Genomic DNA, 19,065 nt, shown 5'->3' with positions numbered 1-19,065 from the left:
TTAAAATTTACCATACGTTGTCAGTGTGTGCAGTTGCTATGCAACAGCTAGATAATTTGTGACTGGATTTGCAAAAAGGTACCTTTATCACAGACAAAATTTGACCCATGAATATTTTAAAATTCGGGGTTTCATAAGTTTTTGAACATATACCTTATAATTGTCTGCATGCAACTATCCATGAGTGAATGTACAGTAGCTACTAGTATCTATCTGCATTTTGATACTAAGAGCAAGTTTATCAGTGTAAGGAGTCAAGTGTTACATCATTTTGTTTGCTGGTATGTAAAATGTGTGGAAAAGGTACCTTTTCACAAATCTGGTCATTTTAACTCAACTATTCTAAAGAACGCATACAGTATAGCAGCTTGTGTACTTTCAAATCAATTACACTGTGGATAAATGAAGTCATTTATTATAAAAATGCAAGATGGAAATCCATGACAAATAAGGCGGACGAGACAATAAATCAATATGTACAAAAGTCAGAAGACATCAAGAAAATAATCCACAGGTGCTTACATAAACCATCATAATTATATGGGTGATGGCTCTATTACATGCATTTTGTGGAACTGTCAGATACTTTGATGAAATGAAATGTTAAACAGACAACGAGATACATTGTTATAGATTATACACCAACAACTATGTATAAATCAAGACATATTATATTTAATCCCCTTCCTTTGATTTATACTTTTCAGACTTACACTATATGTAGCTAGGTGTTATCATGTTTTTTTGTAAAACTTCCAACCCAGCTGATTGACTTTTAATAGTTTTGACAATGTAGAATTCCATCAGATCCTACCAGATCAGCAGGACTTAACACAATTCAAGACTGGATCTGCCAACAGTGTGATGAATTCATGATTGTTTTTATCATATATTGTCCTAAATCAAGATGTCAGTTTCATCACTTATATATATATATAGTCATGCGAGATATCATGTTATTCTTTTATTTTAAGGAATGCTATAGGTTTGCATCATGCAGTAAAGTAAATTATATCTTAATCACAGTAAATCTAAATTGATCTTAGCTCTAGAGAATAGAATAGCTATAATCAGATCAACTTACCCTGCCATTCACTAGAATTGACACATATAAATTCAGCTTCTTTCCTTCCACTGCTATATATGGAACAACTTGCAACCAGAGACTTTTTAAGCTTCATCTATCACCGTGTTTAACAACCTTCTTATAAATGAACTATAAAATCGTAATTAGTTAGCTGTAGCTATATATTTTGATTTGTATATATTGCATTTATACTCGCTGTGCGAGGTCTTGCAATTATATAATAATAATAAAATATATTATTATTATTATTTATTAATTGGTATAAGGAAGACAAAGTCTTATAAAAACCAATCTCAAGTACATATACGATTGCTCTATTGAGTATCTCGATCTTCACTGAACAGAAAGACTAGCTCCTCCCCCTCCCTCTTCCCCGAACAGAAATGAAAGCAGAGTGTCATCAGGCGTATAGTCAATAGGTACGGCAGTGCAAAAACCTTCTGCTTAATATTATACGCATACCATGCAGGTTAGCTATACTCAGATGGTACGATTTTCCGTACCATACGCGTATGGTTGTACCGTACGCGTATACGCGTATGGTACAAAATACGCATATGATATAGAACAGCAGCATTACATTCACGTAATTCTTCATATAGACGGACTGAATTCCGTATTAGAACGTTCTTGCCCATTTGCAGCTTGCTAAGACGGTGCTACGTTCTCTCCGTACACAGTAAATTTGGAAGTGTGAATATCACACTGAAACCGGTGTGAAATCTCTGCCACAGGGGACATACCAAATCCAAGTGTGATACTCACACCCAAGGTGTGACCCTCACACTTCAATGGTATGACCTTCACACTCCAACATATTTGTAATATCGTTTGTATTTTAATTGTATTTCAAATACATTTCAATTGCATTTAATGCAGCATTGTTAACACAGTTAAAATCACTGTTTCTTCTTATAGGATATCAATGCCATTTGACAGCAGATGCCCATGCAGTTTTGGTTGTCAAGTTCTGGCATGACTTCCCTATCAGGATGGTGACATTTCTATAAGAAAAACATACAATGAACAAACAAACTAATGAAATTTATAAAACGTACATTCAACCATCATGCAGTGCAGGACTTGCATCGGTTGTGGTCCATTGTGGCGACATCTTTCTATATAGGAAAAACATAATGAATACACAAACTCAGTAATGAAGTTTATAAACGTACATTGTAGCCATCAGTGGAACTCTAGATGGTAAGCACTGGCATGCAGTGGGACTTTAGATGGTCAGCATTGATTGTACACCTCTATAATAGGAGAAACATAACAATGAACACACAAACTAATGAAACTTATAAACGTACATTGTAGCCGTCAGTGGGACTCTACGCAGTCAGCATCATTGGTTGCCTGGTTTGGTGACATCTCTATTATAGGAAAAGCAGAGTATAATAAACACAAACTGATGAAATTTATAAACGTACATTGTAGTCATCATTGCAGGAGTCTAGACAGGCTGCATTGGTTGTTTGCTTTGGTGATGTCTCTAGGAAAATAATAGTATAATGAACACAAACTAATGAAATTTATAAACGTACAGCCATCACCAACACTCTAGATGGTCAGTATTGGTTGTCAGGTTCAGTGACATCTCTATAGTGATAACAGAGTATAAATAAAATTAAACGTACATTATAGCCAACATTGGATCCAATTCCACTGATCATTTGTCAGGTTTGGTGACATGCCTAAAGAAAATGTCATAAACACACAGTGGAACCTCAGTTATCCGAACCCCTTGGGACCAGGGGTAATCCATAAGTCTAAAAAGTCCATATCTCTGAAACTGAGTATAAATAACCTTAAAATAGCATTTTTAAATATCAGTACTTTCAAATATCCTAATAGAACAGTCACTACTCTAATAGAGCAGTCATTTCCGTAGTTCGGTTAACCGAAAATCCTAATAACTGAGGTTCCACTGTAAATAAAATTTGCATACTGTAGTCATTAAACTAATGCGACTGCATCACTGCTAGTCTCGTACAGCCACACCACATTCTTTTGCAATTAGGTCACGGAAACTGAGAAATAGCGGCTGGCTATTTTATTAAGTTGTGGCTCCACAGTCGATACAGAAGAACGAGTTGAGCTCCTTGGAGTTCCACTTAATTATCTGAGCCTGTAGGTCAAGTACCAATACACAAATTAAGTTCTCTAAAATTACGCACGCACCTGCACTTCCTCCGGCAGGTCTCAGTACCCGCATGACCAGAGACGGATTCTGACTACTGCTCATGGCGTGTGTACAATAAACACCAATAGTTTCCGCATAACTAAGAGCCAGAGTGGCTAAAAGCTAGAGAGACTAAAGTTGAAACTCAGCAGAAAACCTACTAAACTGTTACCAAGGTTACAACTCTAAGACTTCCCGTTTTTTTTGTTTGAAAATTTCGGGAAGTCGCCAGACAAAAAAAATCAGGTGTGACATGGAATTTAAAATTCGAAAACTGAAAGAGGAGGTTACTACTAGATACGGCGATAAATAAGACGGGTATGAGTGTACTGTAATAAATTGCGTGCGTACGAATCTTTTCCTTTTTATAATAGTTCCAGATCGTGGTGTATTTAATTTATTTCCACTCTAAGCAGATTCATTGTTTCGCCTGCTGCAAATACTCTTCCGCATGGTTTTATTCATTATGCTGTTATCTCAACATTTTATTCATTATACTCACGTGATTGCATAGCATCTACCAATGAACTTATATTATTTAGAATCACAACCAAGTTCACTGTATTTCAATGATGCTCTTATATTTGTATTTGTATTTGTATTTTAATGATAAAGGCTTATGCCTGTACATCCATAAACAAAATTAATAATTATTATGTACTTAGCTATTCTAATTACTATACAAAATCAAATAAACAATTACTATAGTGTCTGTCCAGCAGTGTTTTAAAATCATTGACAGAGGGAGAATCAACAATAGATTGGGGTAATGAATTAGCTTACTACTGAACATTTCCACTATATTCTTACCTCCAAAAGCTGTTGTGTGGAGCATGAATTTTGAAAATTATCAATTATAGTAATAATGAATTTTGAGGAAGCAGGGTAAATTTCCTGCGACAGTAGTAGCACTGGTAGTCTCGCGTGTCCAGACCGCTTTTTCTCGGCACGGCGCTTATCGATTGAATTATAAGCGCCTGCTCGAAAAAGGGTCTGGTGACAACCGAATTGACAACTCGTTCTTGTTACCTACATGTTTCTGTAGATAACGATTTGTGAACGGCAGCTGTATGGTGTGCCCGCTCCAAAAGTTGTAACTTCTGTGCGGATGACAGGTGGCGTTGATGCCAATTTACGTCAGTCCAGGTGGCGCTGACAAATTAGGCCAGAACGAGTTGTCAATTCGGTTGTCACCAGACCCTTTTCGAGCAGGCGCTTATAATGCAATCGATAAGCGCCGTGCCGAGAAAAAGTGGTCTGGCCACGCGAGACTAGTAGCACTGGATAAACAGCTTACTACACATGGTTTTCCCGTGCTTTATTAAGTTTAGAAACTAGCCAGTCAAAAGGTAGACCTTCATTAAGTTTGTTACAACACGACCCATTCCAGGTGTTTAGTAACACAGGCCAACTGAAAGTGCTAGTTCACTGGGTAGGCATGACTGCATTATGGTATAGTCAAACGCTTCGCTTTGCATTGTGCATCTGTGTATATTGTGTTGTGTTAGTGATGTAGATATCACTTAATACTAGTCAATCTGATACCAATACATTTTAGGTATTTACTAGATACTAAATTGATACATGTTTACTTACAAGAGTTGTTCACAAGAAACAGCTTCTGGTGAATGGGCTGATATATATATATGTGAGTTGAGTATGTGTGTGTAGTGTGTGTGGGTGCATGTGCAATGCACTTTTCTATACCACCAATATGAGCTTTACCTGATAGCAACTGTTACACACAAGTAATTGCTTAGAATCATGCTGTACGGTGTGAATGGAGACTGCTTAAATTTATTAGAGTCGTGCTATACAATAATTTCACTGCTAGATTTTGCTTCAGTTTTGCCGGTGCCTTGTGGCCTTTGCTACAGTACATGTATTTTTAAAAACTAGTAAAGCACTCTTCAACACTTTGATACTCCCACGCAAAGTGCTATATTTGCTCATACAGTACAGTTATACAGATACCTGTAATTTCACTAATACAGTGTAGTACAGTAATGTAAGAAATGTTATGAAAACAGCCACACTCAAACAATCAAAAAGTATGACATAGAATATACTGTAGTAGAACTAATCCTACCAGTGTGCTTCTTGTGAATGTATTAAGTTGTCTCAGTGCATTCTGCTCTGTTTCATACAGCTGTATGTATATTGGTAGGACACAATAACAGCAAATTGTCAATTCATACTTTCAATTACGTACCTCATCTACAAAATTGTTTATATTAAAGATTTATTCTAAAATACTGTTCAATTACATTGCTTTGTGAGGAGCTATCTGATAGAACGGGTGTGTTGAAATGATTTGTTTGCCTTTTGTAGGTGAATGGTTTAGGTGGTGCCCACAGTCAGCCAAAGGCCAGCTGTGGGTACACACCTGATTTAGTGAAATTGTTTTGCAAAAGGTACTCATGACAGGAGCTCATTGAATCCTATGGACAAGGGAGCATGTATTATTATTATTATATTATATTTATTACTGTGCAGCAATCAAAAGATTATAACGCACAGGTGTGATCATAAAAGTTACTTAAGTTATTACAAAACTCATTAGGGGTAGAGGAATTAATTACATCAGCAGGGAGTTGGTTCCATAATTTGATGGTTGATGGGAAAAAGGAAAATTTGTATGCATCAATTAGAGTCATTGGTTGGTGATAGTAGCCACTCCTTAAACTTGAAAGTTTAGGGGTAAGATCATCTGTAGGCACAATCAAATATCCGTTAATTATTTTGTAAAAAGTACTTAATTTAGCTTGGGTTCTTCTTGCCTGTAACAATGGTAGATTAAGAGAAGACAACATGTTAGTAACACTTGAATATCTTGAAAAGTCATTAAAGCAAAATCTAGCAGCAGTTCTCTGGATTGATTCTAGCTTGTTTATATTCAACAAGGTGTGGGGATCCCAAGCAGACGCAGCATATTCAATGATTGGACGAACCATAATCTTGAAACAATTACCTTTAATGTGAGTAGGACATTCGCGTAAGTTACGATACAAAAAGTTGTGTACTTGTTTGGCCTTGTTGGTAATCTTTTGGACATGCTCATTCCATGAAAGGTTGCTTGAAATTGTTACGCCAAGGTATTTGGTATGAGCAACTTGGGCAATAGGTACAGCTTCAATGCAGTAATTAAAGACAATGGGGTTTTTCTTATTGGTAACTCTCAAGAATTCACATTTGCTGGGGTTAAACTCCATCTGCCAAATATGTGCCCATTGTGCGAGAGCATCTAGGTCTTCTTGTAATGCATGACAATCAGATTCAGATTTAATGTAGGAGTAGAGTAATACATCATCGGCATACAACTTTACTTTAGAGCGTACTCGAGAAGGTAAATCATTTATATACAATAGAAAGAGAAGTGGGGCTAGCACTGTGCCTTGAGGAACTCCCGATGATACTGGGGTTGGATGGCTCTTTTGGTTATCTAGTATGACATATTGTGATCTATCGGTTAAGAAAGATTTAAGCCAAAGTAGTAGTGCTCCATGAATTCCATAATGGTGAAGTTTTTGGAAAAGGCGTGCATGAGGTACATGTACACTGTAACTCCATGCACTACCAATACTAGGGTGAAATTCAAACATGGCGTCCTGTGTTACTATGTACATATAGTTGGTTACATCATTCTTACGCACAACAGGGATACACTAAATTGGCTGCTACTCCATCGTCTTATGTAAAGCTGCTTCGATAGGAAGATCGTTGAGTCGAAGGTAGAGCTTGGAATAGTCAAGTGGAGTAATTTCACGTGATTTTACATGATTAGTGACTGTAGAAAGACTGTCCTGCTAAGCCTGTGCTCTAGATTCCTCTGTCATGCCATTGAACTTCGTTTCCATAGCTTCGCTTCGTCACAGCGGAAACGTTATGTACTCGAGCATGCGCCTCTACATAATATCCTAATTAGGAAATTTTAAAAGATACTTATTATAGTACATTTCTGAGAAATCTTCACCCCACGAAGTCCAGTTTGACAACTCTCAATTTCAGGAACAGTTATGGATTAAGATTGCTTTGAAGAGTAATGACTCACTTTTGGTGGGTTGTATCTATAGAAGTCCATCATCTAACTTATGTCAAAGTACTACAGCCTTATGTGACTTACTCTGTAGAATCCAAGGCCATTCTCATGTGTTAATTTGTGGCGATTTTAATTATCCGGATATTAATTGGTCTACCCTGGCTTGTAATACATCTTGTTCACAACTGCTTTTGGATGCTGTTAACAGCTGTTGTCTATTTCAACATGTAACCGAGCCAACACACTACAGACTCAACACTACCGCCAATATACTGGATTTGGTTTTTACTAATGAGGATGGGATGATCAATAATATTGAGTACCTTCCTGGTATCGGTGCAAGTGACCACCTGTGCCTCCAATTTAACTTTATATGCCATTCAAGCCCTGCGTCAACTAACAGACCCAAGTACAACTTGAATCAGGCTGACTTTAGTAGGATGAGGGAGTTACTCCAAGCTCTTGATTGGAATGACTTGCTTGATACCTTGGATATCTGCTCAGCCTGGGAATTGTTTAGTAATGCGTTCACTGATATTATTAATGACTGTATCCCTAAATATGTACCCAGAAAGAGAAAAAATATTTTTATGACACAAAAAGCACTTTCGCTGAGAAATAAAAAATTTAATTTGTGGCGCAGATACAAACAGAGTAATTCCTCAACAGTTTACCAACATTATTCCCGGGTTAGAAATGAACTTCGACAGTTAACAAGGTCATTACGTGCTAATTATGAAAACAAACTTGTCCGTGATATTAAAACACATCCTAGAAACTTTTGGAAATATGTTAATTCTCAATTGAAGGTTCGACCATCATTAGACACTCTCCATCATCCTGATAATACTGTTGCACATTTAGATTCTGAGAAAAGTGAACTGCTAAACAATTACTTTTCCAGTGTTTTTGCTCAAGAAAACTTGTTATCTACTCCATCTTTCAATTTGGACAAGAGCATTGACCCCTTCGCTGATATTGAAATCACACCTGCAGTTGTTTATTCTAAGCTGACTAACCTGAACCCTGCCAAGGCATCTGGACCAGAGGGCTGGCCTATATTATCACTTAAAGAGTGTGCATGTGAGTTAAGTATTCCATTATCCATTCTATTTGTCAAATCACTTGATTCTTCCACCTTACCCACTGCTTGGAAAGAAGCTTGTGTTACCCCTATATTTAAGAAAGGTGACCGTCATGTTGTTAGCAACTATCGACCAATTAGTCTTACTTCTCCAGTTGTTAAAATATTAGAATCCATCATTAAAGATCAAATCCAAGACCATCTTAACAGTAACAACCTGATCAACCCTTGTCAACATGGTTTTACTATGGGTAAATCTTGTACTACCCAGTTACTCACTGCTGTTAACTCATGGACAGAAGCTCTTGAAAAAGGTCTTTCAATTGACGTAATTTATTTTGACTTTGCTAAGGCATTTGATTCGGTGCCCCATGTTAGACTACTTACTAAGCTTGAGTCTTATGGCCTTACAGGAAACCTTTTGGGATGGCTAAAAAGTTTTCTATCTGGCAGGAAACAAAAGGTTGTAGTTAATGGACAGTCATCATCTTGGTGTGATGTGCGTAGTGGTGTGCCACAAGGTTCTGTGTTGGGTCCATTACTGTTTAATGTCTACATAAATGACATAACAACACAAATCAGTAGTCCTATCTTACAATTTGCTGATGACTTAAAGATGTTCCACATTATCAATGATGCTACTGATTATCACCAGCTGCAGCAAGATATAAACAATTTAGTTGCTTGGGCAAACAAGTGGCAATTGAATTTCAATGTGTCTAAATGCCATCTATTGCATTTCGGCAAACCACATAACTACGGCAGTTACAGCATAAATGGAATCCAGATTTCTCCGAATGACTCCATCAAGGACTTGGGCATTATTGTCGATAACCAACTAAAGTTTCATGAGCACGCTGATTCTGTTGTTACGAAAGCAAATCGTACATTGGCTATTATACGGAAGTCCTTCAATTTCACTGATAAAACAATGTTTCTTAGCCTTTATAAGTCATTGGTGAGACCGATCATTGAATATGGTAATGCTATTTGGGGGCCACATTATATCCTTGATCAACAATCAATTGAAAGTGTGCAACGACGGTTTACCAAGTATTTGTTTAACTTTAATGATCTACCATACTCAGAACGTTTATCAATATTAGGTTTGCCATCCCTGCAGTATCATCGCTTACGAGGTGACATGATTCTTATTTATCGAATGATTTATAATGACATTGGACTCGAGCTATCTGACTTCTTTTCTACCAATACATGCAGTTCTACCAGGGGCCATGCAAACAAATTTTTTAAACCACGTGCTGTCACCCGGCCAAGATCAAACTTTTTTGCAGTAAGGAGCATTAATGTATGGAACAATTTACCAGAGAATGTGATTGCAGCCCAATCTATCAACAGTTTTAAAAACCTACTGGATCAACACTTCTCCTCACAAATGTTTACTATCGATCATGACTGGTAGCTAATTTAAATTATGTTTGATTTTATTTTGCTAGCTATAGAATAGGATCATATACAGGCATTGCCTATGTATCCTAAATCACTAATACTAATACTAATACTAGTACATGGCAGCCATGTTTGAATTTCGCTGTTTACTGAGTTACATGCTCCCTTGTCCATAGGATTAGATATGCTCTTGCTCACGATCATATACCATGTATTGTATCTTATGTGCAAACACACATTACCAACTTGTCAGATACTGTAGAGCTCTCAGAGTCTGATGTATTCCTTCTACACAAGGGCTTAAACCTTGTGCCAGCAGCAAGGCTCTTACTTTCTGTCGAATAAAAATAATAAAGCAGTGATAAGCACTAAGTGAGCTTGCAACTATCCTGCAACATTGGAGGGAATACTAAAAATGAAATATCAGAAATTAAAGCTACTGATTTCATAGCATCTAATCTCACAAGACGATACTGGTACAGGTATCTAAAATATATCGCAGTATAACCATATCAAGCTGAAGGCATATCATATCAAGGCATATTAAACTTTGTGCCAACAGTAAGGCTCTTACATTTTATTTTCTGTCATACAATAAGAAATCTTCAAAAAGCACCATCTAATAGAACTGACACTTGAGAGAAAATAATAAAGCAGTGATGAGCACTAAGTGAGCTTGCAACTATACTGCAACATTGGAGGGAATACTAAAAATGAAATATCAGAAATTAAAGCTACAGATTTCATAGCATCTAATCTCACAAGACGCGAGCATGCCTTGCTCAGAGACTTTGCCTGGACAAAACCCTGGTAATTCAAAAATGTGACAATGGGGCAGATATTGTGGTCCAAAATAAATGTGACTACAGATGAACTTAATCATCTGCAAGACCCTGTTACTCAGAGAGAATTAGATAGTGTTCCACTAGTATTCTGTAATAACATAAATAAATATCTCCTGGATCTCTAATGACCAACTTCTAGGCAAAAAGTCAGTAGACTTGCTCTCCGCCAAAGAACTCCCAACTGTGTGTGCATGTGTGTGTGTGTGTGTGTGTAGGGATGGGCAAGAACTGTTAGATTACCACCAGCCATTGTATCTGTCAAGGTCATAGAGGCTATTGTTGTATTGTAGATTGATTCTCCAGCTAGTGTCAGTAAGTACTATAAACTTACTATTCGATATTGAGCAGGCAGGTAGCACGAAACTATTTATTTGACTAAACAGCAATGAACTAAGAATGCTTACTGACACCCAAACACTAGTGCCAACTTCAGTCATTGCTCAGGCTGCCAGACTGAAGTAGAAATTAAATGCCCGCTAGTATAGCTGCAGGTATAGATCCCCTTGTGTTATTGCCTACTCAACTAATGTGAAATTTTTAATTACACTTGTACGTATATATATGTCACATACTGAAGGTCTCCAAACTCTGTTGTAACCAGGCACACATACTGAAAGGCACGTGCCTGGTCACTGTAATTGTGTCAAAAAATTGTGTGTCTGTCTCTGTTTATATTTAATGCCCATCAAAACTTATTAGCATTAACAAGCTTACCTTTTGTGACTAGTTGCTACAATTGTTCAGGTGGCACAGTGAGCCATGCTAGCAGATGAGCTCATGAGCAACATATGTTTTAATGTTTACAACCTTGTGATATTATAATGTATATTTGTATATGTTTCATCCTTCACCTGACTTTGGGGAAACTAATACAGAATAACAGATCAGTGGAATAATGGCTTAAATTCTATAGCTTATAGTAGTATTTGTACCCTCTACAGTACAAAGTTGCATAACTAAATAGTTTGTTTTTTACCTGTACAGAATGCTATCTCAGTTGCAGTAATGCCCATTCTCTAATATTTAGTTGCTATGGACCATCTAAAGGGAAATAATTCATTGGTTATAGTGACATCATGGCAGAACATTATACCATAAACGATGAATGTTTGACGTGACTTAAGTTTGGCAAAGTTCATTAAACTTTTATTCGTCAATTAGCTATTTTATATTGCTCGCTATTGGCTGTGTGGTGAATTCATCATACTTTCATCCACCAACCTGCTTCACAAGCTGATTCGCCAAACTTAAGTCGCGCCGAACTTGGTCATTTACTGTTAAGTCATCTATTATTATCAGAGGCTTTGCTTTGTTTATGTAGCAGGTGTGTATATATCTACGTGAGGCAGCATATATAAGTTAATTGGCTTGAGCATCGGTAATGGTTCAACCTGCTTTATGCTCAGTTGCTATTGTTGATCAAGAAACTTAAACTTCACTCACACTTCTACGTCCGTAATTTATTTTCATTGTTGAAAATGTGTCTCCTTATTATTCATCTATTTGTCTTGTTTGATCATTTACATGAGAACTTTAGTGTATTTAAGCACAGTGCCATGGGGGAAACTGGGTAACTCTAATTAATGCACACCAAAAGTGAATGGGCTAAATGCTAAGTGTATACACATTTTTTCTTCCTTAAGATACAGTAGTGCTATAGCTACTGCATTTGAAGTACAGTGGTCCCTCTATTATCCAAACTCATTGGGCTCTAAGTACTGAAGTTTGGATAATGGAAAAACTGAAGCCCATTTATTTATGTACAAAGTAGTGATTGAAAAGTTATAAACGATACTGGTACTGGTATCTAAAATATATCGCAGTATAACCATATCAAGGCATATTAAGCTTCGTGCCAACAGCAAGGCTCTTACATTATATTTTCTGTCATAGCTACAATAAGAAATCTTCAAAAAGCACCATCTAATAGAACTGACACTGAGAGAAAATAATAATGCAGTGATAAGCACTACTGTAAGGAAGCTTGCAACTACATGTATACTGCAACATTGGAGGGAATACTTTAAATCTAATCTCACAAGATGCGAGCATGCCTAATTGCTCAGAGACTTTGCCAGGACTAAACCCTGGTAACTCAAAAATGTGACAGTGGGGCAGATATCTTGGTCCAATATAAATGTGACTACTGTATGTCACAGATGGACTTAATTATCTGCAAAACCCTGTCACTCAGAGAGAATTGGATAATGACCATTAGTATTCTGTAATAAGATAAATATTTCCTGGACGTCTAATGATCAGCTTCTAGGCAAAAATTCAGTAGACTTGCTCTCCGCCAAAGAATTCCCAATTGTGCGTGCGTGCGTGTGCGTGTGTGTATGGAATGGGAAATCAACCACTAATGTGATTACATAATTTATACAATTCTGTGCATGCTAACTTGTTAATTTGTATCCATATAATGAATTCTTATAAACAAAGGTGATGGTACAGTAAATCAGTAAATGACCTTGAAGATACAATGGCTGGTAATCTAACAGTTCTTCCTGACAATAAGCAAATATTTCTTCAATTGCAGCTACGTACAGTACTTCGTAAGAACCTAATGAACCCCGTACATACAGCTGTATAATGTGACATTAAAATGAGTAAAGAGTTATCTTTATTTAGCTTAAAATGTCTTTGATTTTTCTGAAAACAGGGAACTCATCTTCATAGTGTCTTATGGCATGTTTCATCCCTTTCTAACCCTGCAAAAGTTGCACAATTAAGCAATTAAGGAGTGTTGTTTTTACCTGTACAGAATGTTATCTCAGTTGCAGTAATGCCCTCTAAAGGTGGAGAATAGGGAAATAATTCATTGGATAGTGACATCATGGCAGACCATTATGGCATAAACGATGAAAGTTTGGCGTGTCTTAAGTTTGGCGAATTTGGTGAGTTGAAAAAATTTGCCTAATTATATAACTTTTATTCATCAATTAGCTATGTATATTGCTCACTATTGGCTGTGTGGTAAATTCACCAAAATTTCATCTGCCAACCTGCTTTGCAAGTTGATTCGCCAACTTAAGTCACGCCAAACTTTCGTTGTTTACAGTACAAGTCAGATATTATCAGAGGCTTTGCTTTGTTTATGTAGCAGGTGCGTGTACGTCTGTGTGAGGCAGCATATAAAAGTCAGTTGGCTGGAGCATCAGTCTGGTATTAAATGGTTCCAGCTTTGATGCCTGATTATGCTCAGTTGCTATTGTTGACCAAGAACGAAGCTTACGCTTCACTCACACCTCTATGCCCTTAATTTATTTTCATTGTAAATGTATCTTCTTACTATTCACTGAGAAATTCCATTTGTCTTGTCTGATCATTTACGTGAGAACTTCAGTGGGTGTTATGGGGAAACTGGATAACTCTAATTAATGCACCTCAAAAGTGAACAGGTTAAAATAAATGTAAGGTATGTTTTCTCTTCCTTAAGAATTTCTAGTGCATTTGAAATACAATGGTCCCTCTAATTACAGGTATCCGAACTCATCAGACCCTACTGTAAGTATAGATAATGGAAAAATTGGATAAATTGGATAAATGAAGCCTATTCATTTATATACAGTAGCTAGTGCTGGACGGTATTGAAAAATTATAAATATTATCCGTTATCTAAATAATGTCACGGTATTTCCATGTCAAGCTGAAGCTTATGTTAAGTGAGACCAAGAGTTCATAATATATATACTGAGGAGAGTATCCTACTCTCATATACCCCTGTAGAAGGGCGTATCGTGAAGTTATGATGTAATGACAAGATGTTGTGGTTTGTGACGTACGAGCAGCCGTAAAAGTGCAAGAATTGTTAGCACCATTTCACACTCGTGACACTCAGGATAGCCGTATTTGCAAATGGCCTAGCAAGAAACGCCTACGAAGCGGTCTTAACCCATGAAGGAATGATTGTAGTTCGGTGAGAAATGGAGTTGATTTGGTTGCTAGCGACATTGTTAGGCACGCGTTCAATCGATACCATGTTCAACTAATGACATCATTAATTATACAAAGAAAAACGGGCAAACTCAGAAGTGTTACATCATAACTTCACGATACGCCCTTCTACAGGGGTATATGAGAGTAGGATACTCTCCTCAGTATATGTATTATTAACTCTTGGTGAGATTCACTGTGATATATACTTATCATGAAATAATTCATGAAGCAAGGCATATTTAGATCCATGTCATGAGCTTCAAGGGTGGACGCATGCTTGTTCTTCTGGTGAGCAGCTCATGAATTCACAAGCTGTTCAACCTTAGTATTATTACTACGACATTTGCCAGTTTCATTAATTATTCAAAATGTACTTCATTTCCTTTCAGGTGAACTGGAAGCCAAGATATTGTTTGCTGAAGAGTGAAGGACAATTTATTGGTTTCCATAAGACGTCTATACCTGGTGGTGAGCCAGCTGCTTATGGGGAAACCGTTAAACAATGTAAAACTTGATGGTAAGTCTCTCAGTGTGCAGTGTGAGTGAGTGTGCAGTCAGTCAGTCAGTGAGAAACATTACTGGACAAAGTGTAAGGATTCTTATTGTCTGTATGTATGTGTGATAAGCATCTACACAATTACATATATATTTAATTAAGTCCTGATTAACAGGGCCATAGTAAGGGGTCCAGCTGCTCCAGTTTTGGCTGGATTACCTTTCAGCCACTTTGAATTTGGCAGAGGATTGAGATACTCTAATAGAGCAGTCAGTGCAGTACTCTAGAGCAGTCACTGCAATAACTCTAATAGAGTAGCCAGTTATAGGTTTCAGTTACCAATCTTACAGTCAGAATTGCTTCCAAATTCCACATCAGAGGATTAAATTGTGACCTCTGAGGAAAACCAAACTACAGTACAGTGTAGTGCAAGTATATTATGGTTTTGTATAGTGATGTGTGCTTGTTACAGTGGACAGTTTTGTTCACATCCTAATACAGTGGTTCCTCTATTATCCAAACTCATTGGCCCTTGCTCATGAGTGTATGTTAACATACAGGGGTGTACATGTACTATTGTTCTCTACAGGACTTGGATGATACCCTACGCTGTAATGTAAAAGGCGACAATTTTGTGTACGTTGTGGGAGCTACGTTGTTGAGGTTTCCTGGACAAGGTGACTAAAAGAGGAACACTATTATACAGAGGGTCAGGCCGTTGTGTGTTTGACTATTCTACTTGCATACTACCCCTGTTGCCAAGATTCCTGTGTGAAGAATTCTCAATCCTGATCCTGATCAGATAAGAAGTCTCAATTCTGACCAGGTAAGAAAGTTGATAGAAATGGTATTGTGTATTTTTTCATCATATTTTTAGGCTCGGCTGTCCTTTGTAGTGTGGAGAATGACTGGAATGGAAAAGTGTGTGCGTTTGTGTTTGTGCACTAAAATCATGCTTTACAGTGTGATGTTATACTGCTTAAATTAATTATAAGTCATGTTGTACGAAGGGATGGAAGACTGCTCATATATTTATATTCAGTGTTTAGTGCTAAATGACTACGTTCAAGAGAGAAAAATGCTTGGGTGGAGTGTATGCATCTTATTTTAACGAGCACTCAAAATTTAGGCCACCAATTGATGTGTGTGCAAGTCACTTGTGTGTGACTGTTGGAATGTGAAAGTATAACATTAACAAGTAGTAGTCTATCCTAACAATTAGAGCTCGTAGTTTTGTATTAGTTGGTGTTTAATAAATATAATGTGGAAAATGTACTGTAGGATGTGTTATTGAGTTGAGTGTGTAGCGCATACCGATTACCCACATCTCACTTAATTGGTGATGGTTGAAGTGGAGCTTAGGGTGCCCACGTCTTCACCTGCAAGACATATAGTAGTATGGGTTATTTGCCACAAAAGGAATTGCCAGCACCTGAGGAGTGCGCAGGTGTCTCTCTGGGTAGGCACAACTGTGATATAGCCAAAGACTTTTGTGTGTGATTTTGTGCGTACAGTCTCTATCTGTGTACATGTTGCGTGCCAATAGTAAGTGTACTAGAATGTTACGTATTCATTTTTTGCAGTGCCAGAATTATCAGTTTGTGTCAACAATGAACTACTGTGCCTCTCAACCACGTCAACAAGAATTTTGTAATTGTTAAAATAATTTATTTCTGTGTGTGTTTATCCATTAATCATCACGTGCATGTTTACCAGTACGGGGTACATGCATAGGTGCATTTCTAACGGTAAATACTGTAATGTTGTCTTAAGAAAGCTAGCTAGCTGCATTATATACGCATGGGCATGGTGGGTGCAGTGGCGGATCCAGGATGTGGCATTTGGGGCAAATGCCCCCCCCCCCCCTTCAAGAAATTGCATACAAGATCGATATACTCTAATAGAGCAGTCAATTACTCTAATAAAGCAGTCACAATGTTCATGAGGCAGTGTAGCTTACCTATGAAGCTACAAATAGGATTTTATTTTACATAACAGACGTGATATAGTAGGTAAGGATAACTAGCTATTATTGTTGTGACCTTTTTTTTTTTTTTTTTTTTTGGTCTTCAACTGGTTTTCAGCAAGTTTTTTTGGTCTTCAACTGTTTTTCAGAAAGGTGCCCCCCTCTTTCGAAACTCTGGATCCGCCCCTGAGGTGATGCGATTTTAGGGCCTTGCCAACGTCTTGCGCAAACAAATAAGTGGCTATAGCAAAAAAGACGATTTTCTTTCTGCAGTTCAACGGTATATAAGCATGCTAAACTCACTGTCGTACTAGTTGTACGAAGATTAAACGTCACAAAAGTCCATGGCACTGAACGGCGACGTGTACACGCCAGTAACTCGAATGGGACTCAGTATAACCATCACGTGCTAACAAACTCCAAATATCACGGATAAATACAGAAGTATACAGATGCTCATGTGAGGTTCATACTTCCTCCAGATCATACTTAGGAATTTGGTACGAAAATGGCTTTCATACCTACGGTATAAAAGGCATTTAGTGTGATAATCATACTTTATGGTGTGAATTTCACACTTCCGAATTTACTGTGTATTTATCGTGATTTAAGCTGTGAAGGAGACATTGGCGTAAAATCTTCCCTTTATAAACAAAGAAAAGATCCACGTAAAATCTTTCCTTTATTAGCAAAGGCAAGTTATCTCCATAATACGCCAAAGTATGCAGAGCCGTAACCCATCTGGTCCCATTGCTTTAAATGGGTCAATATTACTAAGCAGCTGAGCAATTCCTTCATTATTTATTTCAATGCTAGGCATGGCAGGGTATGTACTATCTGGCATTTCTGGTATTATGGCATTGTGATCTTTGGTAAATACAGAGTAAAAATGTTCATTTAGTATATTTGCTTTAGAGATGTCGGTGGAGTACGTAATGCCATCTTTCTCAAGCATAGGGATTCCTGCAGAATCTCTGCGTAAAGACTTCACATGTTGAAAATATTTCTTTTTCCTGCCATTTTGATAAGGATCATATATCGTATGGTGCATATAGTCATTATAAGCTTTTCGACATTCTTTTTGCATAAGTTTTTTCAATGTTTTGTAATATTTCCAATGGCTATCAAGATTTGTTTGTTTTGCCAAGTTGTATTGTTTCTGTTTTCTTCGACGTAATTGCTTTACCTTTCTGTTTATCCATGGTTTTTGGGAGTTCCTGTTATTATTTTAGAGGGAACACACTCATTGAGAACTGATTTAAGTATATGGCATAATGAATTCCATAAGTCTTCAATTGGTGTGTCAATGGTATGATGGTTAATAAATTCTTGACTTAAATTTGTAAATTTGGATCTTACTTCATTAAAGTTAACTCTATTCCAAAGGTACACTTTTCGGTGGGGTTTCACTGGCATAGGAGATTTGATATGTATAGACACTAAAACAGTATCATGGTCGCCTATTCCAGGTTCAGTAGAGCAACTATTTGTAAGCAATGGTCTATTTGTAAAGAAAAGATTGAGGATGTTTCTATCACGAGTGGGAGAGTTTACAAGCTGTGTAAAAAAGCAGTCTGCAGACATTTTCAATAAGGATTGGTTTATAGCTAATGGGTACCTGTATCTAGAGACTGATTCAGTATTCCAGTCTATGTCTGGGAGATTAAAATCACCTGCACAACAAATAAATGAATTCGAGTTTCTAGCTGATATATTAATGATAGAATCAAACAGATTTTGTGCATAAAGTATATCTCTGTTAGGTGGTCTGTATATGCCAATAATTATCAAGGACTGATTCTCAGTTAGATGTAATTTAACTGCACACAGATTCACTGGGTTCCCAGCACAGGGTTGCTTTCTCTCAAAAAGCAGTAAACGAAACACGAATTTTCGAATTCAAACTGCCCTACCAGCCAAGACAAGAAAAGCCAACTCTTACTCATAGTGATGTGATAAAGTTGGATGCATAGTCTGTCTATGCTGTTAGCTTGGAAAGGATCTGAGACTTCTC

At 37.2% G+C, this 19,065-nt stretch overlaps 2 long non-coding RNA genes across 4 annotated transcripts; one reads left to right on the top strand and one right to left on the bottom strand.

The window, feature by feature from the left end:
- Window positions 1-2,159: 2,159 nt before the first annotated feature.
- LOC136258764 (uncharacterized) lies at window positions 2,160-3,027 on the bottom strand. The gene is made up of 5 exons (XR_010702982.1): window positions 2,635-3,027; window positions 2,521-2,582; window positions 2,401-2,463; window positions 2,263-2,343; window positions 2,160-2,205 (listed from the first exon to the last, which is right to left on the bottom strand). It is a non-coding gene; the product is annotated as an uncharacterized lncRNA (long non-coding RNA).
- A 463-nt stretch (window positions 3,028-3,490) lies between these two features.
- On the top strand, window positions 3,491-16,006 carry LOC136258565 (uncharacterized). 3 transcript variants are annotated; one of them, XR_010702830.1, is made up of 5 exons: window positions 3,491-3,590; window positions 4,831-4,920; window positions 14,979-15,106; window positions 15,675-15,911; window positions 15,963-16,006. It is a non-coding gene; the product is annotated as an uncharacterized lncRNA (long non-coding RNA). The 3 variants fall into 3 exon arrangements; XR_010702829.1 differs by having other exon boundaries at window positions 14,979-15,911; XR_010702831.1 differs by lacking the exon at window positions 4,831-4,920 and having other exon boundaries at window positions 3,507-3,590; window positions 14,979-15,911.
- The last annotated feature ends 3,059 nt before the right edge of the window (window positions 16,007-19,065 follow it).

The sequence above is a fragment of the Dysidea avara genome, chromosome 6 (assembly GCF_963678975.1).
Source record: "Dysidea avara chromosome 6, odDysAvar1.4, whole genome shotgun sequence".
NCBI classification, from domain to species: Eukaryota; Metazoa; Porifera; class Demospongiae; order Dictyoceratida; family Dysideidae; genus Dysidea; species Dysidea avara.
This window is presented reverse-complemented; position numbering and strand designations above follow the sequence as displayed.